This window comes from Pleurodeles waltl, chromosome 12 (genome assembly GCF_031143425.1).
Source record: "Pleurodeles waltl isolate 20211129_DDA chromosome 12, aPleWal1.hap1.20221129, whole genome shotgun sequence".
Classification (NCBI taxonomy): Eukaryota; Metazoa; Chordata; class Amphibia; order Caudata; family Salamandridae; genus Pleurodeles; species Pleurodeles waltl.
Genome location: NC_090451.1, coordinates 125,627,402 through 125,651,191, shown reverse-complemented (window position 1 = coordinate 125,651,191; position 23,790 = coordinate 125,627,402). Strand labels below are relative to the sequence as shown.

General features: G+C 42.9%; 5 non-coding genes across 5 annotated transcripts; all 5 read right to left on the bottom strand.

Moving 5' to 3' along the window:
- Positions 1-3,739: 3,739 nt before the first annotated feature.
- On the bottom strand, positions 3,740-3,821 carry TRNAL-UAG (transfer RNA leucine (anticodon UAG)). Its single transcript has one exon. It is a non-coding gene; the product is annotated as a tRNA-Leu (tRNA).
- Positions 3,822-7,967: 4,146 nt separating this feature from the next.
- On the bottom strand, positions 7,968-8,049 carry TRNAL-UAG (transfer RNA leucine (anticodon UAG)). The gene has a single exon. It is a non-coding gene; the product is annotated as a tRNA-Leu (tRNA).
- A 4,146-nt stretch (positions 8,050-12,195) lies between these two features.
- TRNAL-UAG (transfer RNA leucine (anticodon UAG)) lies at positions 12,196-12,277 on the bottom strand. The gene has a single exon. It is a non-coding gene; the product is annotated as a tRNA-Leu (tRNA).
- Positions 12,278-16,423: 4,146 nt separating this feature from the next.
- Positions 16,424-16,505, bottom strand: TRNAL-UAG (transfer RNA leucine (anticodon UAG)). The gene has a single exon. It is a non-coding gene; the product is annotated as a tRNA-Leu (tRNA).
- A 4,144-nt stretch (positions 16,506-20,649) lies between these two features.
- On the bottom strand, positions 20,650-20,731 carry TRNAL-UAG (transfer RNA leucine (anticodon UAG)). Its single transcript has one exon. It is a non-coding gene; the product is annotated as a tRNA-Leu (tRNA).
- Positions 20,732-23,790: the final 3,059 nt, after the last annotated feature.

Below are 23,790 nucleotides of genomic sequence, written 5' to 3'. Positions count from 1 at the left end.
ATTCATGACATCAGCCCTATTGCCGCACCCAGTCTCCCCAACATACTGTTTAGCTTTCCAGTGACGTCATGTCTTGTGTGGCCTATTCACATTCCGCTGTTAATATTTTTTAGCCAACAGAATTCCACACTTCCGTCTTTGAGCTCACATTGAAAATGCACAAGTCCCAAAATGCAACCGGGTGCTGTTTAAAACTCCAGCACTGGTGGGCGGTGCCCCAGGTGACATGGGGCCCACCTGGATGCTCTGACTGCCTTTCACGTGACAGTCACAGACACACACAGGACAGAGGTTCAAAAGCTATTCTGAAAGAAGTAAGCACAACAGGCCCACGTGAAACTAAACTTTTTAAATAGATGATTTTTGTTTCTATTGACCGGGTTCTCACTCGTTCTGCGCGCCAAGTCAAATGTAAATGAGCCTCGCAATAAAAATGCACAGAGGATGGTAAAATTCACTTCACTCTGCGCTCGTTGATGCTGAGAGCATGGTTGTCAGCCCGCACGCTTGTTATTTTGATGTGGAATTACTTGATTGCTTTGTGATAATTTTCATTACTCCGAATTGCAAGCTCCCCTACCCCAGTAATAACGTTTGAGGTATTGCCTCCCTACCACACCAACAAGGCCACCCTCTGACCAAGTCCTTTGCCTCTCTTCAGAACTACCATAAGGCCCTCCATGCACTAGGAACTTTTTGCTTGACGAGCATGTAGGCGTCCTTGGAATATTGATATTTAGAAGTAACAATGTTTGTTTATTTTAACTAACTGACCTTTTTAGGGTCTCGCTTGATAGACTCTGTAGTATTCAGTAAAGGGCTTGGAGCCCGCATGTCTCTCACCATTTTTTAATTATGTGGCACTCTTCTTTACAGTTTCTTAATTCATCAAGGCATGTCTTGCATCATTTCCGTTCCTCTCTGTAGAGCAGCGACCAAGCGTTGATTGATTCAGCTTAATCAGTGCCTGACCGCTGCTCCCCACCTGATCAAGGTACTATTTTTTCCTTTTACCTTCTAGTGCCCTGCAAACAAAAGGCTTGTGACTGGCAAAAACATGACCAGCAGGTCAACCAAAACTGTTAAGTTTTCAATTTAAATCTAACTTTCTTTTATTTTGCCAAATCGTCTTTTCCCACGTTCCACGCATGTTTTCTTTTGTTTTTGTTCGTGGGCGCTCTTCTCAAAAGATGACGATTAGGTTGTTTAAAATATTGCAAAACAACAGTGTTTCTTTATTATGTGTAAATTCTGAAATTATGCTTTGACACATAATCCTGCGGTACACTTCAATCCACCCCACTCCAGTCTGCCCCACTACAATCCACCCCCATCCAGACCTCTTCACCCACACTAATCCACCTCACTCCAGTCCAAATCACTCACCCGAATCCAATCCACTCTAACTCATCCCACTCCAACCCTCTCCAGCCACCCCTATCAAATCTGTCTCACTCCAATTTGCCCCCCTCTAATAAAAAACAATCTGCACCACTCCAAAACAATCTGTCCTACTCCGATCCAAAACAATCTGACCCACTCCAATCTGCCCGACTCCACTTCAAAACAATCTCCCCTACTCCAATTCAAAACAATCTACCCCACTGCAATCTTCTGCACTCCAATCCAAAACAAACTACCACACTGCAATCCAAAACAATCTGCCATACTGCAATCCAAAACAATCTGTCCCACCCCAGGCAGTGGTGGCTGGTGCACTTTGAAAGGAGGGGGTGGGAGGGAACAATAGTTCATCTGAAGCTAAGTGAAGAAATTGGAATAAAATAGTGCATTTTAACCCCTTCGCTGCCAGGCCTTTTCCCCCTCAGGTGCCAGGCATTTTTTTGGCTATTTGGGGCAGGACGCGCTTAGGCCATCATACATTTTTGTCCACATAAGCTACCCAGGCCAAATTTGTGTCCTTTTTTAGCAACATCCTAGGGATTCTAGAGGTACCCAGACTTTGTGGGTTCCCCTGAAGGAGACCAAGAAATTAGCCAAAATACAGTAAAAATGTATTTTTTTAAAAATAAATGGAAAAAAGGGCTGGAGAAGAAGGCTTGTGGTTTTTGTCCCTGAAATTGGCATCCACAAAGGGTTTGCAGTGCTAAAATCACCAGCTTCCCAGCTTTCAGGGACAGGCAGACTTGAATCAGAAAACCCAATTTTTCAACTCAATTTTGGCATTTTACTGGGACATACCCCATTTTTACGATTTTGTGTGCTTTTAGCCTCCTTCCAGTCAGTGACAGAAATGGGTGTGAAACCAATGCTGGATCCCAGTAACCTAAACATTTGTGAAAAGAAGACAACATTCTGAATTCAGCAATGGGTAACTTGTGTAGATCTTACAAGGGTTTCCTACAGAAAATAACAACTGAACTAAAAAAAAAAATTGAAATTGAGGTGAAAAAAACAGCCATTTTTCTCTACGTTTTACTCTGTAACTTTTTTCTGCAATGTCAGAATTTTGAAAGCAATATACCGTCACGTCTGCTGGACTCTTCTGGTTGCGGGGATATATTGGGCTTGTAGGTTCATCAAGAACCCTAGGTATCCAGAGAAAATAAATGAGCTGCACCTTGCAGTGGGTTTTCTTTCTATACCGGGTATACAGCAATTAATTTGCCGAAGTATAAAGAGTGAAAAATAGGTATCAAGAAAACCTTTCTATTTCCAAAATGGGCACAAGATAAGGTGTTGAGGAGCAGTGGTTATTTGCACATCTCTGAATTCTGGGGTGCCCACACTAGCATGCGAATTAAAGGGCATTTCTCATGTAGACGTCTTTTTTACACACTGTCTTATATTTGGAAGGAAAAAATGTAGATAAAGACAAGGGGCAGTAACACTTGTTTTGCTATTCTATGTTTCCTCAAGTCTCCCGATAAAAATGGTACCGCACTTGTGTGGGTAGGCCTAGCGCCCGCGACAGGAAGTGCCCCAAAACACAACGTGGACACATACAATTTTCCCAAGGAAAACCAAAACCTAGGTAAAAGACATTGTCATTTGCAACGCCAATAGCTCTAACTCTCCCAAATGTGAGACCTTTCGCATTGCAAATGCTTGTTTTTTTGTGCAGACAAGTATTCGTGGAGCCTGCTTTGGTTCTTAAGACCTCAGACCTAAAGCAAAGCTTAGACAGAAACATAGCAATGTGCCCTTTGCACACAGTTAGAGATACAACTAAATGGAGTTATATATAGGTGTGCACGGCCATTGTGCACAATTCTGTTGTGATATAAAGTTTCGGTATGGGTTAATGAGAGCTCGTAGTTATGGCCGAGTGGCTAAGGTGATGAGCTTGAAATTCATTGGGGGTTCCTTGCGCAGGTTCGAATCCTGCCGAGTACGTCACTTGTTTATTTTAAACCTGATATTTAAAATAACTGTGAAGAACACATTTACCAACTTTATTTGGGAAGATAGATAATTTGCTTTAAATCTTTATTTAACAGAGGTTCGATTTTATTTTGCAGACAGAAGAGCTGGGTGACCGCGTGGGGAGAACAAATTATTTGTTAAACCTTCCATTTGAAGGTGATCTAAGCAGAATGAAGGAAAACAACAGCAGCGCCCATCAGCCGATTTCTTGGGAGTCCACGGTTTAGGAGTTTACTTAGAAGGAGACTGTAAAAGAGTTTTAAAATTAGGGACCTATTGGTAGAGTCACTGTGCATGCAAATTGAAGGGGCAGGAGGGAGATGCGTCATTAAGATCTGTTAAAATCCATCTCTGGCAGCGGTGGGATTCGAACCCACGCCTCCAAAGAGACTGGAGCCTAAATCCAGCGCCTTAGACCGCTCGGCCACGCTACCTTCAGTTTTCTGTGTGTCTGTGCACTTCATGAGCACCGAAACCCTGCGTCTTGGCACTCAGTGTGGAAAGTCGAGTCGATAAACCGTTTAAAGGACATGATTACAATGTCGGGAGGGTGATGTGGTAATTGAAGGTTATCTCTCTTACTCAGTCACTGCACAAGTCTTCTCCCACCTGCTCGGACCTAGTGCAATCACCTTAAAAGACAACACTCTCCGAGCAATGACTTCCAACCAAGGTATAAGCACCTGCTCTACATAGGCAATGTGACTCCATCATTTTCTAATGAAACAAGTGTTCATACTGGTGGGCTCATTTCTTAGGGTGGGATCTAATGAATGAGCAGTTCATTCAAAAATAACCGAGGAGTTGCACGTATTCATGACATCAGCCCTATTGCCGCACCCAGTCTCCCCAACATACTGTTTAGCTTTCCAGTGACGTCATGTCTTGTGTGGCCTATTCACATTCCGCTGTTAATATTTTTTAGCCAACAGAATTCCACACTTCCCGGTCTTTGAGCTCACATTGAAAAGGCACAAGTCCCAAAATGCAACCGGGTGCTGTTTAAAACTCCAGCACTGGTGGGCGGTGCCCCAGGTGACATGGGGTCCACCTGGATGCTCTGACTGCCTTTCACGTGACAGTCACAGACACACACAGGACAGAGGTTCAAAAGCTATTCTGAAAGAAGTAAGCACAACAGGCCCACGTGAAACTAAACTTTTTAAATAGATGATTTTTGTTTCTATTGACCGGTTTCTCACTCCTTCTGCGCGCCAAGTCAAATGTAAATGAGCCTCGCAATAAAAATGCACAGAGGATGGTAAAATTCACTTCACTCTGCGCTCGTTGATGCTGAGAGCATGGTTGTCAGCCCGCACGCTTGTTATTTTGATGTGGAATTACTTGATTGCTTTGTGATAATTTTCATTACTCCGAATTGGAAGCTCCCCTACCCCAGTAATAACGTTTGAGGTATTACCTCCCTACCACACCAACAAGGCCACCCTCTGACCAAGTCCTTTGCCTCTCTTCAGAACTACCATAAGGCCCTCCATGCACTAGGAACTTTTTGCTTGACGACCATGTAGGCGTCCTTGGAATATTGATATTTAGAAGTAACAATGTTTGTTTATTTTAACTAACTGACCTTTTTAGGGTCTCGCTTGATAGACTCTGTAGTATTCAGTAAAGTGCTTGGAGCCCGCATGTCTCTCACCATTTTTTTTATTTATGTGGCACTCTTCTTTACAGTTTCTTAATTCATCAAGGCATGTCTTGCATCATTTCCGTTCCTCTCTGTAGAGCAGCGACCAAGCGTTGATTGATTCAGCTTAATCAGTGCCTGACCGCTGCTCCCCACCTGATCAAGGTACTATTTTTTCCTTTTACCTTCTAGTGCCCTGCAAACAGAAGGCTTGTGACTGGCAAAAACATGACCAGCAGGTCAACCAAAACTGTTAAGTTTTAAATTTAAATCTAACTTTCTTTTATTTTGCCAAATCGTCTTTTCCCACGTTCCACGCATGTTTTCTTTTGTTTTTGTTCGTGGGCGCTCTTCTCAAAAGATGACGATTAGCTTGTTTAAGATATTGCAAAACAACAGTGTTTCTTTATTATGTGTAAATTCTGAAATTATGCTTTGACACATAATCCTGCGGTACACTTCAATCCACCCCACTCCAATCTGCCCCACTACAATCCACCCCCATCCAGACCACTTCACCCACACTAATCCACCTCACTCCAGTCCAAATCACTCACCCGAATCCAATCCACTCTAACTCATCCCACTCCAACCCTCTCCAGCCACCCCTATCAAATCTGTCTCACTCCAATTTGCCCCCCTCTAATAAAAAACAATCTGCACCACTCCAAAACAATCTGTCCTACTCCGATCCAAAACAATCTGTCCTACTCCGATCCAAAACAATCTGACCCACTCCAATCTGCCCGACTCCACTTCAAAACAATCTCCCCTACTCCAATTCAAAACAATCTACCCCACTGCAATCTTCTGCACTCCAATCCAAAACAAACTACCACACTGCAATCCAAAACAATCTGCCATACTGCAATCGAAAACAATCTGTCCCACCCCAGGCAGTGGTGGCTGGTGCACTTTGAAAGGAGGGGGTGGGAGGGAACAATAGTTCATCTGAAGCTAAGTGAAGAAATTGGAATAAAATAGTGCATTTTAACCCCTTCGCTGCCAGGCCTTTTCCCCCTCAGGTGCCAGGCATTTTTTTGGCTATTTGGGGCAGGACGCGCTTAGGCCATCATACATTTTTGTCCACATAAGCTACCCAGGCCAAATTTGTGTCCTTTTTTAGCAACATCCTAGGGATTCTAGAGGTACCCAGACTTTGTGGGTTCCCCTGAAGGAGACCAAGAAATTAGCCAAAATACAGTAAAAATGTATTTTTTTAAAAATAAATGGAAAAAAGGGCTGGAGAAGAAGGCTTGTGGTTTTTGTCCCTGAAATTGGCATCCACAAAGGGTTTGCAGTGCTAAAATCACCAGCTTCCCAGCTTTCAGGGACAGGCAGACTTGAATCAGAAAACCCAATTTTTCAACTCAATTTTGGCATTTTACTGGGACATACCCCATTTTTACGATTTTGTGTGCTTTTAGCCTCCTTCCAGTCAGTGACAGAAATGGGTGTGAAACCAATGCTGGATCCCAGTAACCTAAACATTTGTGAAAAGAAGACAACATTCTGAATTCAGCAATGGGTAACTTGTGTAGATCTTACAAGGGTTTCCTACAGAAAATAACAACTGAACTAAAAAAAAAAATTGAAATTGAGGTGAAAAAAACAGCCATTTTTCTCTACGTTTTACTCTGTAACTTTTTTCTGCAATGTCAGAATTTTGAAAGCAATATACCGTCACGTCTGCTGGACTCTTCTGGTTGCGGGGATATATTGGGCTTGTAGGTTCATCAAGAACCCTAGGTATCCAGAGAAAATAAATGAGCTGCACCTTGCAGTGGGTTTTCTTTCTATACCGGGTATACAGCAATTAATTTGCCGAAGTATAAAGAGTGAAAAATAGGTATCAAGAAAACCTTTCTATTTCCAAAATGGGCACAAGATAAGGTGTTGAGGAGCAGTGGTTATTTGCACATCTCTGAATTCTGGGGTGCCCACACTAGCATGCGAATTAAAGGGCATTTCTCATGTAGACGTCTTTTTTACACACTGTCTTATATTTGGAAGGAAAAAATGTAGATAAAGACAAGGGGCAGTAACACTTGTTTTGCTATTCTATGTTTCCTCAAGTCTCCCGATAAAAATGGTACCGCACTTGTGTGGGTAGGCCTAGCGCCCGCGACAGGAAGTGCCCCAAAACACAACGTGGACACATACAATTTTCCCAAGGAAAACCAAAACCTAGGTAAAAGACATTGTCATTTGCAACGCCAATAGCTCTAACTCTCCCAAATGTGAGACCTTTCGCATTGCAAATGCTTGTTTTTTTGTGCAGACAAGTATTCGTGGAGCCTGCTTTGGTTCTTAAGACCTCAGACCTAAAGCAAAGCTTAGACAGAAACATAGCAATGTGCCCTTTGCACACAGTTAGAGATACAACTAAATGGAGTTATATATAGGTGTGCACGGCCATTGTGCACAATTCTGTTGTGATATAAAGTTTCGGTATGGGTTAATGAGAGCTCGTAGTTATGGCCGAGTGGCTAAGGTGATGAGCTTGAATTTCATTGGGGGTTCCTTGCGCAGGTTCGAATCCTGCCGAGTACGTCACTTGTTTATTTTAAACCTGATATTTAAAATAACTGTGAAGAACACATTTACCAACTTTATTTGGGAAGATAGATAATTTGCTTTAAATCTTTATTTAACAGAGGTTCGATTTTATTTTGCAGAGAGAAGAGCGGGGTGACCGCGTGGGGAGAACAAATTATTTGTTAAACCTTCCATTTGAAGGTGATCTAAGCAGAATGAAGGAAAACAACAGCAGCGCCCATCAGCCGATTTCTTGGGAGTCCACGGTTTAGGAGTTTACTTAGAAGGAGACTGTAAAAGAGTTTTAAAATTAGGGACCTATTGGTAGAGTCACTGTGCATGCAAATTGAAGGGGCAGGAGGGAGATGCGTCATTAAGATCTGTTAAAATCCATCTCTGGCAGCGATGGGATTCGAACCCACGCCTCCAAAGAGACTGGAGCCTAAATCCAGCGCCTTAGACCGCTCGGCCACGCTACCTTCAGTTTTCTGTGTGTCTGTGCACTTCATGAGCACCGAAACCCTGCGTCTTGGCACTCAGTGTGGAAAGTCGAGTCGATAAACCGTTTAAAGGACATGATTACAATGTCGGGAGGGTGATGTGGTAATTGAAGGTTATCTCTCTTACTCAGTCACTGCACAAGTCTTCTCCCACCTGCTCGGACCTAGTGCAATCACCTTAAAAGACAACACTCTCCGAGCAATGACTTCCAACCAAGGTATAAGCACCTGCTCTACATAGGCAATGTGACTCCATCATTTTCTAATGAAACAAGTGTTCATACTGGTGGGCTCATTTCTTTGGGTGGGATCTAATGAATGAGCAGTTCATTCAAAAATAACCGAGGAGTTGCACGTATTCATGACATCAGCCCTATTGCCGCACCCAGTCTCCCCAACATACTGTTTAGCTTTCCAGTGACGTCATGTCTTGTGTGGCCTATTCACATTCCGCTGTTAATATTTTTTAGCCAACAGAATTCCACACTTCCCGGTCTTTGAGCTCACATTGAAAAGGCACAAGTCCCAAAATGCAACCGGGTGCTGTTTAAAACTCCAGCACTGGTGGGCGGTGCCCCAGGTGACATGGGGTCCACCTGGATGCTCTGACTGCCTTTCACGTGACAGTCACAGACACACACAGGACAGAGGTTCAAAAGCTATTCTGAAAGAAGTAAGCACAACAGGCCCACGTGAAACTAAACTTTTTAAATAGATGATTTTTCTTTCTATTGACCGGTTTCTCACTCCTTCTGCGCGCCAAGTCAAATGTAAATGAGCCTCGCAATAAAAATGCACAGAGGATGGTAAAATTCACTTCACTCTGCGCTCGTTGATGCTGAGAGCATGGTTGTCAGCCCGCACGCTTGTTATTTTGATGTGGAATTACTTGATTGCTTTGTGATAATTTTCATTACTCCGAATTGGAAGCTCCCCTACCCCAGTAATAACGTTTGAGGTATTGCTTCCCTACCACACCAACAAGGCCACCCTCTGACCAAGTCCTTTGCCTCTCTTCAGAACTACCATAAGGCCCTCCATGCACTAGGAACTTTTTGCTTGACGACCATGTAGGCGTCCTTGGAATATTGATATTTAGAAGTAACAATGTTTGTTTATTTTAACTAACTGACCTTTTTAGGGTCTCGCTTGATAGACTCTGTAGTATTCAGTAAAGTGCTTGGAGCCCGCATGTCTCTCACCATTTTTTTTATTTATGTGGCACTCTTCTTTACAGTTTCTTAATTCATCAAGGCATGTCTTGCATCATTTCCGTTCCTCTCTGTAGAGCAGCGACCAAGCGTTGATTGATTCAGCTTAATCAGTGCCTGACCGCTGCTCCCCACCTGATCAAGGTACTATTTTTTCCTTTTACCTTCTAGTGCCCTGCAAACAGAAGGCTTGTGACTGGCAAAAACATGACCAGCAGGTCAACCAAAACTGTTAAGTTTTAAATTTAAATCTAACTTTCTTTTATTTTGCCAAATCGTCTTTTCCCACGTTCCACGCATGTTTTCTTTTGTTTTTGTTCGTGGGCGCTCTTCTCAAAAGATGACGATTAGCTTGTTTAAGATATTGCAAAACAACAGTGTTTCTTTATTATGTGTAAATTCTGAAATTATGCTTTGACACATAATCCTGCGGTACACTTCAATCCACCCCACTCCAATCTGCCCCACTACAATCCACCCCCATCCAGACCACTTCACCCACACTAATCCACCTCACTCCAGTCCAAATCACTCACCCGAATCCAATCCACTCTAACTCATCCCACTCCAACCCTCTCCAGCCACCCCTATCAAATCTGTCTCACTCCAATTTGCCCCCCTCTAATAAAAAACAATCTGCACCACTCCAAAACAATCTGTCCTACTCCGATCCAAAACAATCTGTCCTACTCCGATCCAAAACAATCTGACCCACTCCAATCTGCCCGACTCCACTTCAAAACAATCTCCCCTACTCCAATTCAAAACAATCTACCCCACTGCAATCTTCTGCACTCCAATCCAAAACAAACTACCACACTGCAATCCAAAACAATCTGCCATACTGCAATCGAAAACAATCTGTCCCACCCCAGGCAGTGGTGGCTGGTGCACTTTGAAAGGAGGGGGTGGGAGGGAACAATAGTTCATCTGAAGCTAAGTGAAGAAATTGGAATAAAATAGTGCATTTTAACCCCTTCGCTGCCAGGCCTTTTCCCCCTCAGGTGCCAGGCATTTTTTTGGCTATTTGGGGCAGGACGCGCTTAGGCCATCATACATTTTTGTCCACATAAGCTACCCAGGCCAAATTTGTGTCCTTTTTTAGCAACATCCTAGGGATTCTAGAGGTACCCAGACTTTGTGGGTTCCCCTGAAGGAGACCAAGAAATTAGCCAAAATACAGTAAAAATGTATTTTTTTAAAAATAAATGGAAAAAAGGGCTGGAGAAGAAGGCTTGTGGTTTTTGTCCCTGAAATTGGCATCCACAAAGGGTTTGCAGTGCTAAAATCACCAGCTTCCCAGCTTTCAGGGACAGGCAGACTTGAATCAGAAAACCCAATTTTTCAACTCAATTTTGGCATTTTACTGGGACATACCCCATTTTTACGATTTTGTGTGCTTTTAGCCTCCTTCCAGTCAGTGACAGAAATGGGTGTGAAACCAATGCTGGATCCCAGTAACCTAAACATTTGTGAAAAGAAGACAACATTCTGAATTCAGCAATGGGTAACTTGTGTAGATCTTACAAGGGTTTCCTACAGAAAATAACAACTGAACTAAAAAAAAAAATTGAAATTGAGGTGAAAAAAACAGCCATTTTTCTCTACGTTTTACTCTGTAACTTTTTTCTGCAATGTCAGAATTTTGAAAGCAATATACCGTCACGTCTGCTGGACTCTTCTGGTTGCGGGGATATATTGGGCTTGTAGGTTCATCAAGAACCCTAGGTATCCAGAGAAAATAAATGAGCTGCACCTTGCAGTGGGTTTTCTTTCTATACCGGGTATACAGCAATTAATTTGCCGAAGTATAAAGAGTGAAAAATAGGTATCAAGAAAACCTTTCTATTTCCAAAATGGGCACAAGATAAGGTGTTGAGGAGCAGTGGTTATTTGCACATCTCTGAATTCTGGGGTGCCCACACTAGCATGCGAATTAAAGGGCATTTCTCATGTAGACGTCTTTTTTACACACTGTCTTATATTTGGAAGGAAAAAATGTAGATAAAGACAAGGGGCAGTAACACTTGTTTTGCTATTCTATGTTTCCTCAAGTCTCCCGATAAAAATGGTACCGCACTTGTGTGGGTAGGCCTAGCGCCCGCGACAGGAAGTGCCCCAAAACACAACGTGGACACATACAATTTTCCCAAGGAAAACCAAAACCTAGGTAAAAGACATTGTCATTTGCAACGCCAATAGCTCTAACTCTCCCAAATGTGAGACCTTTCGCATTGCAAATGCTTGTTTTTTTGTGCAGACAAGTATTCGTGGAGCCTGCTTTGGTTCTTAAGACCTCAGACCTAAAGCAAAGCTTAGACAGAAACATAGCAATGTGCCCTTTGCACACAGTTAGAGATACAACTAAATGGAGTTATATATAGGTGTGCACGGCCATTGTGCACAATTCTGTTGTGATATAAAGTTTCGGTATGGGTTAATGAGAGCTCGTAGTTATGGCCGAGTGGCTAAGGTGATGAGCTTGAATTTCATTGGGGGTTCCTTGCGCAGGTTCGAATCCTGCCGAGTACGTCACTTGTTTATTTTAAACCTGATATTTAAAATAACTGTGAAGAACACATTTACCAACTTTATTTGGGAAGATAGATAATTTGCTTTAAATCTTTATTTAACAGAGGTTCGATTTTATTTTGCAGAGAGAAGAGCGGGGTGACCGCGTGGGGAGAACAAATTATTTGTTAAACCTTCCATTTGAAGGTGATCTAAGCAGAATGAAGGAAAACAACAGCAGCGCCCATCAGCCGATTTCTTGGGAGTCCACGGTTTAGGAGTTTACTTAGAAGGAGACTGTAAAAGAGTTTTAAAATTAGGGACCTATTGGTAGAGTCACTGTGCATGCAAATTGAAGGGGCAGGAGGGAGATGCGTCATTAAGATCTGTTAAAATCCATCTCTGGCAGCGATGGGATTCGAACCCACGCCTCCAAAGAGACTGGAGCCTAAATCCAGCGCCTTAGACCGCTCGGCCACGCTACCTTCAGTTTTCTGTGTGTCTGTGCACTTCATGAGCACCGAAACCCTGCGTCTTGGCACTCAGTGTGGAAAGTCGAGTCGATAAACCGTTTAAAGGACATGATTACAATGTCGGGAGGGTGATGTGGTAATTGAAGGTTATCTCTCTTACTCAGTCACTGCACAAGTCTTCTCCCACCTGCTCGGACCTAGTGCAATCACCTTAAAAGACAACACTCTCCGAGCAATGACTTCCAACCAAGGTATAAGCACCTGCTCTACATAGGCAATGTGACTCCATCATTTTCTAATGAAACAAGTGTTCATACTGGTGGGCTCATTTCTTTGGGTGGGATCTAATGAATGAGCAGTTCATTCAAAAATAACCGAGGAGTTGCACGTATTCATGACATCAGCCCTATTGCCGCACCCAGTCTCCCCAACATACTGTTTAGCTTTCCAGTGACGTCATGTCTTGTGTGGCCTATTCACATTCCGCTGTTAATATTTTTTAGCCAACAGAATTCCACACTTCCCGGTCTTTGAGCTCACATTGAAAAGGCACAAGTCCCAAAATGCAACCGGGTGCTGTTTAAAACTCCAGCACTGGTGGGCGGTGCCCCAGGTGACATGGGGTCCACCTGGATGCTCTGACTGCCTTTCACGTGACAGTCACAGACACACACAGGACAGAGGTTCAAAAGCTATTCTGAAAGAAGTAAGCACAACAGGCCCACGTGAAACTAAACTTTTTAAATAGATGATTTTTCTTTCTATTGACCGGTTTCTCACTCCTTCTGCGCGCCAAGTCAAATGTAAATGAGCCTCGCAATAAAAATGCACAGAGGATGGTAAAATTCACTTCACTCTGCGCTCGTTGATGCTGAGAGCATGGTTGTCAGCCCGCACGCTTGTTATTTTGATGTGGAATTACTTGATTGCTTTGTGATAATTTTCATTACTCCGAATTGGAAGCTCCCCTACCCCAGTAATAACGTTTGAGGTATTGCTTCCCTACCACACCAACAAGGCCACCCTCTGACCAAGTCCTTTGCCTCTCTTCAGAACTACCATAAGGCCCTCCATGCACTAGGAACTTTTTGCTTGACGACCATGTAGGCGTCCTTGGAATATTGATATTTAGAAGTAACAATGTTTGTTTATTTTAACTAACTGACCTTTTTAGGGTCTCGCTTGATAGACTCTGTAGTATTCAGTAAAGTGCTTGGAGCCCGCATGTCTCTCACCATTTTTTTTATTTATGTGGCACTCTTCTTTACAGTTTCTTAATTCATCAAGGCATGTCTTGCATCATTTCCGTTCCTCTCTGTAGAGCAGCGACCAAGCGTTGATTGATTCAGCTTAATCAGTGCCTGACCGCTGCTCCCCACCTGATCAAGGTACTATTTTTTCCTTTTACCTTCTAGTGCCCTGCAAACAGAAGGCTTGTGACTGGCAAAAACATGACCAGCAGGTCAACCAAAACTGTTAAGTTTTAAATTTAAATCTAACTTTCTTTTATTTTGCCAAATCGTCTTTTCCCACGTTCCACGCATGTTTTCTTTTGTTTTTGTTCGTGGGCGCTCTTCTCAAAAGATGACGATTAGCTTGTTTAAGATATTGCAAAACAACAGTGTTTCTTTATTATGTGTAAATTCTGAAATTATGCTTTGACACATAATCCTGCGGTACACTTCAATCCACCCCACTCCAATCTGCCCCACTACAATCCACCCCCATCCAGACCACTTCACCCACACTAATCCACCTCACTCCAGTCCAAATCACTCACCCGAATCCAATCCACTCTAACTCATCCCACTCCAACCCTCTCCAGCCACCCCTATCAAATCTGTCTCACTCCAATTTGCCCCCCTCTAATAAAAAACAATCTGCACCACTCCAAAACAATCTGTCCTACTCCGATCCAAAACAATCTGTCCTACTCCGATCCAAAACAATCTGACCCACTCCAATCTGCCCGACTCCACTTCAAAACAATCTCCCCTACTCCAATTCAAAACAATCTACCCCACTGCAATCTTCTGCACTCCAATCCAAAACAAACTACCACACTGCAATCCAAAACAATCTGCCATACTGCAATCGAAAACAATCTGTCCCACCCCAGGCAGTGGTGGCTGGTGCACTTTGAAAGGAGGGGGTGGGAGGGAACAATAGTTCATCTGAAGCTAAGTGAAGAAATTGGAATAAAATAGTGCATTTTAACCCCTTCGCTGCCAGGCCTTTTCCCCCTCAGGTGCCAGGCATTTTTTTGGCTATTTGGGGCAGGACGCGCTTAGGCCATCATACATTTTTGTCCACATAAGCTACCCACGCCAAATTTGTGTCCTTTTTTAGCAACATCCTAGGGATTCTAGAGGTACCCAGACTTTGTGGGTTCCCCTGAAGGAGACCAAGAAATTAGCCAAAATACAGTAGAAATGTATTTTTAAAAAAATAAATGGAAAAAAGGGCTGGAGAAGAAGGCTTGTGGTTTTTGTCCCTGAAATTGGCATCCACAAAGGGTTTGCAGTGCTAAAATCACCAGCTTCCCAGCTTTCAGGGACAGGCAGACTTGAATCAGAAAACCCAATTTTTCAACTCAATTTTGGCATTTTACTGGGACATACCCCATTTTTACGATTTTGTGTGCTTTTAGCCTCCTTCCAGTCAGTGACAGAAATGGGTGTGAAACCAATGCTGGAACCCAGTAACCTAAACATTTGTGAAAAGAAGACAACATTCTGAATTCAGCAATGGGTAACTTGTGTAGATCTTACAAGGGTTTCCTACAGAAAATAACAACTGAACTAAAAACAAATATTGAAATTGAGGTGAAAAAAACAGCCATTTTTCTCTACGTTTTACTCTGTAACTTTTTTCTGCAATGTCAGAATTTTGAAAGCAATATACCGTTACGTCTGCTGGACTCTTCTGGTTGCGGGGATATATTGGGCTTGTAGGTTCATCAAGAACCCTAGGTATCCAGAGAAAATAAATGAGCTGCACCTTGCAGTGGGTTTTCTTTCTATACCGGGTATACAGCAATTAATTTGCCGAAGTATAAAGAGTGAAAAATAGGTATCAAGAAAACCTTTCTATTTCCAAAATGGGCACAAGATAAGGTGTTGAGGAGCAGTGGTTATTTGCACATCTCTGAATTCTGGGGTGCCCACACTAGCATGCGAATTAAAGGGCATTTCTCATATAGACGTCTTTTTTACACACTGTCTTATATTTGGAAGGAAAAAATGTAGATAAAGACAAGGGGCAGTAACACTTGTTTTGCTATTCTATGTTTCCTCAAGTCTCCCGATAAAAATGGTACCGCACTTGTGTGGGTAGGCCTAGCGCCCGCGACAGGAAGTGCCCCAAAACATAACGTGGACACATACAATTTTCCCAAGGAAAACCAAAACCTAGGTAAAAGACATTGTCATTTGCAACGCCAATAGCTCTAACTCTCCCAAGTGTGAGACCTTTCGCATTGCAAATGCTTGTTTTTTTGTGCAGACAAGTATTCGTGGAGCCTGCTTTGGTTCTTAAGACCTCAGACCTAAAGCAAAGCTTAGACAGAAACATAGCAATGTGCCCTTTGCACACAGTTAGAGATACAACTAAATGGAGTTATATATAGGTGTGCACGGCCATTGTGCACAATTCTGTTGTGATATAAAGTTTCGGTATGGGTTAATGAGAGCTCGTAGTTATGGCCGAGTGGCTAAGGTGATGAGCTTGAAATTCATTGGGGGTTCATTGCGCAGGTTCGAATCCTGCCGAGTACGTCACTTGTTTATTTTAAACCTGATATTTAAAATAACTGTGAAGAACACATTTACCAACTTTATTTGGGAAGATAGATAATTTGCTTTAAATCTTTATTTAACAGAGGTTCGATTTTATTTTGCAGACAGAAGAGCGGGGTGACCGCGTGGGGAGAACAAATTATTTGTTAAACCTTCCATTTGAAGGTGATCTAAGCAGAATGAAGGAAAACAACAGCAGCGCCCATCAGCCGATTTCTTGGGAGTCCACGGTTTAGGAGTTTACTTAGAAGGAGACTGTAAAAGAGTTTTAAAATTAGGGACCTATTGGTAGAGTCACTGTGCATGCAAATTGAAGGGGCAGGAGGGAGATGCGTCATTAAGATCTGTTAAAATCCATCTCTGGCAGCGATGGGATTCGAACCCACGCCTCCAAAGAGACTGGAGCCTAAATCCAGCGCCTTAGACCGCTCGGCCACGCTACCTTCAGTTTTCTGTGTGTCTGTGCACTTCATGAGCACCGAAACCCTGCGTCTTGGCACTCAGTGTGGAAAGTCGAGTCGATAAACCGTTTAAAGGACATGATTACAATGTCGGGAGGGTGATGTGGTAATTGAAGGTTATCTCTCTTACTCAGTCACTGCACAAGTCTTCTCCCACCTGCTCGGACCTAGTGCAATCACCTTAAAAGACAACACTCTCCGAGAAATGACTTCCAACCAAGGTATAAGCACCTGCTCTACATAGGCAATGTGACTCCATCATTTTCTAATGAAACAAGTGTTCATACTGGTGGGCTCCTTTCTTAGGGTGGGATCTAATGAATGAGCAGTTCATTCAAAAATAACCGAGGAGTTGCACGTATTCATGACATCAGCCCTATTGCCGCACCCAGTCTCCCCAACATACTGTTTAGCTTTCCAGTGACGTCATGTCTTGTGTGGCCTATTCACATTCCGCTGTTAATATTTTTTAGCCAACAGAATTCCACACTTCCGTCTTTGAGCTCACATTGAAAAGGCACAAGTCCCAAAATGCAACCGGGTGCTGTTTAAAACTCCAGCACTGGTGGGCGGTGCCCCAGGTGACATGGGGCCCACCTGGATGCTCTGACTGCCTTTCACGTGACAGTCACAGACACACACAGGACAGAGGTTCAAAAGCTATTCTGAAAGAAGTAAGCACAACAGGCCCACTTGAAACTAAACTTTTTAAATAGATGATTTTTGTTTCTATTGACCGGGTTCTCACTCGTTCTGCGCGCCAAGTCAAATGTAAATGAGCCTCGCAATAAAAATGCACAGAGGATGGTAAAATTCACTTCACTCTGCGCTCGTTGATGCTGAGAGCATGGTTGTCAGCCCGCACGCTTGTTATTTTGATGTGGAATTACTTGATTGCTTTGTGATAATTTTCATTACTCCGAATTGCAAGCTCCCCTACCCCAGTAATAACGTTTGAGGTATTGCCTCCCTACCACACCAACAAGGCCACCCTCTGACCAAGTCCTTTGCCTCTCTTCAGAACTACCATAAGGCCCTCCATGCACTAGGAACTTTTTGCTTGACGACCATGTAGGCGTCCTTGGAATATTGATATTTAGAAGTAACAATGTTTGTTTATTTTAACTAACTGACCTTTTTAGGGTCTCGCTTGATAGACTCTGTAGTATTCAGTAAAGTGCTTGGAGCCCGCATGTCTCTCACCATTTTTTTTATTTATGTGGCACTCTTCTTTACAGTTTCTTAATTCATCAAGGCATGTCTTGCATCATTTCCGTTCCTCTCTGTAGAGCAGCGACCAAGCGTTGATTGATTCAGCTTAATCAGTGCCTGACCGCTGCTCCCCACCTGATCAAGGTACTATTTTTTCCTTTTACCTTCTAGTGCCCTGCAAACAGAAGGCTTGTGACTGGCAAAAACATGACCAGCAGGTCAACCAAAACTGTTAAGTTTTAAATTTAAATCTAACTTTCTTTTATTTTGCCAAATCGTCTTTTCCCACGTTCCACGCATGTTTTCTTTTGTTTTTGTTCGTGGGCGCTCTTCTCAAAAGATGACGATTAGCTTGTTTAAGATATTGCAAAACAACAGTGTTTCTTTATTATGTGTAAATTCTGAAATTATGCTTTGACACATAATCCTGCGGTACACTTCAATCCACCCCACTCCAATCTGCCCCACTACAATCCACCCCCATCCAGACCACTTCACCCACACTAATCCACCTCACTCCAGTCCAAATCACTCACCCGAATCCAATCCACTCTAACTCATCCCACTCCAACCCTCTCCAGCCACCCCTATCAAATCTGTCTCACTCCAATTTGCCCCCCTCTAATAAAAAACAATCTGCACCACTCCAAAACAATCTGTCCTACTCCGATCCAAAACAATCTGTCCTACTCCGATCCAAAACAATCTGACCCACTCCAATCTGCCCGACTCCACTTCAAAACAATCTCCCCTACTCCAATTCAAAACAATCTACCCCACTGCAATCTTCTGCACTCCAATCCAAAACAAACTACCACACTGCAATCCAAAACAATCTGCCATACTGCAATCGAAAACAATCTGTCCCACCCCAGGCAGTGGTGGCTGGTGCACTTTGAAAGGAGGGGGTGGGAGGGAACAATAGTTCATCTGAAGCTAAGTGAAGAAATTGGAATAAAATAGTGCATTTTAACCCCTTCGCTGCCAGGCCTTTTCCCCCTCAGGTGCCAGGCATTTTTTTGGCTATTTGGGGCAGGACGCGCTTAGGCCATCATACATTTTTGTCCACATAAGCTACCCACGCCAAATTTGTGTCCTTTTTTAGCAACATCCTAGGGATTCTAGAGGTACCCAGACTTTGTGGGTTCCCCTGAAGGAGACCAAGAAATTAGCCAAAATACAGTAGAAATGTATTTTTAAAAAAATAAATGGAAAAAAGGGCTGGAGAAGAAGGCTTGTGGTTTTTGTCCCTGAAATTGGCATCCACAAAGGGTTTGCAGTGCTAAAATCACCAGCTTCCCAGCTTTCAGGGACAGGCAGACTTGAATCAGAAAACCCAATTTTTCAACTCAATTTTGGCATTTTACTGGGACATACCCCATTTTTACGATTTTGTGTGCTTTTAGCCTCCTTCCAGTCAGTGACAGAAATGGGTGTGAAACCAATGCTGGAACCCAGTAACCTAAACATTTGTGAAAAGAAGACAACATTCTGAATTCAGCAATGGGTAACTTGTGTAGATCTTACAAGGGTTTCCTACAGAAAATAACAACTGAACTAAAAACAAATATTGAAATTGAGGTGAAAAAAACAGCCATTTTTCTCTACGTTTTACTCTGTAACTTTTTTCTGCAATGTCAGAATTTTGAAAGCAATATACCGTTACGTCTGCTGGACTCTTCTGGTTGCGGGGATATATTGGGCTTGTAGGTTCATCAAGAACCCTAGGTATCCAGAGAAAATAAATGAGCTGCACCTTGCAGTGGGTTTTCTTTCTATACCGGGTATACAGCAATTAATTTGCCGAAGTATAAAGAGTGAAAAATAGGTATCAAGAAAACCTTTCTATTTCCAAAATGGGCACAAGATAAGGTGTTGAGGAGCAGTGGTTATTTGCACATCTCTGAATTCTGGGGTGCCCACACTAGCATGCGAATTAAAGGGCATTTCTCATATAGACGTCTTTTTTACACACTGTCTTATATTTGGAAGGAAAAAATGTAGATAAAGACAAGGGGCAGTAACACTTGTTTTGCTATTCTATGTTTCCTCAAGTCTCCCGATAAAAATGGTACCGCACTTGTGTGGGTAGGCCTAGCGCCCGCGACAGGAAGTGCCCCAAAACATAACGTGGACACATACAATTTTCCCAAGGAAAACCAAAACCTAGGTAAAAGACATTGTCATTTGCAACGCCAATAGCTCTAACTCTCCCAAGTGTGAGACCTTTCGCATTGCAAATGCTTGTTTTTTTGTGCAGACAAGTATTCGTGGAGCCTGCTTTGGTTCTTAAGACCTCAGACCTAAAGCAAAGCTTAGACAGAAACATAGCAATGTGCCCTTTGCACACAGTTAGAGATACAACTAAATGGAGTTATATATAGGTGTGCACGGCCATTGTGCACAATTCTGTTGTGATATAAAGTTTCGGTATGGGTTCATGAGAGCTCGTAGTTATGGCCGAGTGGCTAAGGTGATGAGCTTGAAATTCATTGGGGGTTCATTGCGCAGGTTCGAATCCTGCCGAGTACGTCACTTGTTTATTTTAAACCTGATATTTAAAATAACTGTGAAGAACACATTTACCAACTTTATTTGGGAAGATAGATAATTTGCTTTAAATCTTTATTTAACAGAGGTTCGATTTTATTTTGCAGAGAGAAGAGCGGGGTGACCGCGTGGGGAGAACAAATTATTTGTTAAACCTTCCATTTGAAGGTGATCTAAGCAGAATGAAGGAAAACCACAGCAGCGCCCATCAGCCGATTTCTTGGGAGTCCACGGTTTAGGAGTTTACTTAGAAGGAGACTGTAAAAGAGTTTTAAAATTAGGGACCTATTGGTAGAGTCACTGTGCATGCAAATTGAAGGGGCAGGAGGGAGATGCGTCATTAAGATCTGTTAAAATCCATCTCTGGCAGCGATGGGATTCGAACCCACGCCTCCAAAGAGACTGGAGCCTAAATCCAGCGCCTTAGACCGCTCGGCCACGCTACCTTCAGTTTTCTGTGTGTCTGTGCACTTCATGAGCACCGAAACCCTGCGTCTTGGCACTCAGTGTGGAAAGTCGAGTCGATAAACCGTTTAAAGGACATGATTACAATGTCGGGAGGGTGATGTGGTAATTGAAGGTTATCTCTCTTACTCAGTCACTGCACAAGTCTTCTCCCACCTGCTCGGACCTAGTGCAATCACCTTAAAAGACAACACTCTCCGAGCAATGACTTCCAACCAAGGTATAAGCACCTGCTCTACATAGGCAATGTGACTCCATCATTTTCTAATGAAACAAGTGTTCATACTGGTGGGCTCCTTTCTTAGGGTGGGATCTAATGAATGAGCAGTTCATTCAAAAATAACCGAGGAGTTGCACGTATTCATGACATCAGCCCTATTGCCGCACCCAGTCTCCCCAACATACTGTTTAGCTTTCCAGTGACGTCATGTCTTGTGTGGCCTATTCACATTCCGCTGTTAATATTTTTTAGCCAACAGAATTCCACACTTCCGTCTATGAGCTCACATTGAAAAGGCACAAGTCCCAAAATGCAACCGGGTGCTGTTTAAAACTCCAGCACTGGTGGGCGGTGCCCCAGGTGACATGGGGCCCACCTGGATGCTCTGACTGCCTTTCACGTGACAGTCACAGACACACACAGGACAGAGGTTCAAAAGCTATTCTGAAAGAAGTAAGCACAACAGGCCCACGTGAAACTAAACTTTTTAAATAGATGATTTTTGTTTCTATTGACCGGGTTCTCACTCGTTCTGCGCGCCAAGTCAAATGTAAATGAGCCTCGCAATAAAAATGCACAGAGGATGGTAAAATTCACTTCACTCTGCGCTCGTTGATGCTGAGAGCATGGTTGTCAGCCCGCACGCTTGTTATTTTGATGTGGAATTACTTGATTGCTTTGTGATAATTTTCATTACTCCGAATTGCAAGCTCCCCTACCCCAGTAATAACGTTTGAGGTATTGCCTCCCTACCACACCAACAAGGCCACCCTCTGACCAAGTCCTTTGCCTCTCTTCAGAACTACCATAAGGCCCTCCATGCACTAGGAACTTTTTGCTTGACGAGCATGTAGGCGTCCTTGGAATATTGATATTTAGAAGTAACAATGTTTGTTTATTTTAACTAACTGACCTTTTTAGGGTCTCGCTTGATAGACTCTGTAGTATTCAGTAAAGGGCTTGGAGCCCGCATGTCTCTCACCATTTTTTAATTATGTGGCACTCTTCTTTACAGTTTCTTAATTCATCAAGGCATGTCTTGCATCATTTCCGTTCCTCTCTGTAGAGCAGCGACCAAGCGTTGATTGATTCAGCTTAATCAGTGCCTGACCGCTGCTCCCCACCTGATCAAGGTACTATTTTTTCCTTTTACCTTCTAGTGCCCTGCAAACAAAAGGCTTGTGACTGGCAAAAACATGACCAGCAGGTCAACCAAAACTGTTAAGTTTTCAATTTAAATCTAACTTTCTTTTATTTTGCCAAATCGTCTTTTCCCACGTTCCACGCATGTTTTCTTTTGTTTTTGTTCGTGGGCGCTCTTCTCAAAAGATGACGATTAGCTTGTTTAAAATATTGCAAAACAACAGTGTTTCTTTATTATGTGTAAATTCTGAAATTATGCTTTGACACTTAATCCTGCGGTACACTTCAATCCACCCCACTCCAGTCTGCCCCACTACAATCCACCCCCATCCAGACCTCTTCACCCACACTAATCCACCTCACTCCAGTCCAAATCACTCACCCGAATCCAATCCACTCTAACTCATCCCACTCCAACCCTCTCCAGCCACCCCTATCAAATCTGTCTCACTCCAATTTGCCCCCCTCTAATAAAAAACAATCTGCACCACTCCAAAACAATCTGTCCTACTCCGATCCAAAACAATCTGACCCACTCCAATCTGCCCGACTCCACTTCAAAACAATCTCCCCTACTCCAATTCAAAACAATCTACCCCACTGCAATCTTCTGCACTCCAATCCAAAACAAACTACCACACTGCAATCCAAAACAATCTGCCATACTGCAATCCAAAACAATCTGTCCCACCCCAGGCAGTGGTGGCTGGTGCACTTTGAAAGGAGGGGGTGGGAGGGAACAATAGTTCATCTGAAGCTAAGTGAAGAAATTGGAATAAAATAGTGCATTTTAACCCCTTCGCTGCCAGGCCTTTTCCCCCTCAGGTGCCAGGCATTTTTTTGGCTATTTGGGGCAGGACGCGCTTAGGCCATCATACATTTTTGTCCACATAAGCTACCCACGCCAAATTTGTGTCCTTTTTTTGCAACATCCTAGGGATTCTAGAGGTACCCAGACTTTGTGGGTTCCCCTGAAGGAGACCAAGAAATTAGCCAAAATACAGTAAAAATGTATTTTTTTAAAAATAAATGGAAAAAAGGGCTGGAGAAGAAGGCTTGTGGTTTTTGTCCCTGAAATTGGCATCCACAAAGGGTTTGCAGTGCTAAAATCACCAGCTTCCCAGCTTTCAGGGACAGGCAGACTTGAATCAGAAAACCCAATTTTTCAACTCAATTTTGGCATTTTACTGGGACATACCCCATTTTTACGATTTTGTGTGCTTTTAGCCTCCTTCCAGTCAGTGACAGAAATGGGTGTGAAACCAATGCTGGATCCCAGTAACCTAAACATTTGTGAAAAGAAGACAACATTCTGAATTCAGCAATGGGTAACTTGTGTAGATCTTACAAGGGTTTCCTACAGAAAATAACAACTGAACTAAAAAAAAAAATTGAAATTGAGGTGAAAAAAACAGCCATTTTTCTCTACGTTTTACTCTGTAACTTTTTTCTGCAATGTCAGAATTTTGAAAGCAATATACCGTCACGTCTGCTGGACTCTTCTGGTTGCGGGGATATATTGGGCTTGTAGGTTCATCAAGAACCCTAGGTATCCAGAGAAAATAAATGAGCTGCACCTTGCAGTGGGTTTTCTTTCTATACCGGGTATACAGCAATTAATTTGCCGAAGTATAAAGAGTGAAAAATAGGTATCAAGAAAACCTTTCTATTTCCAAA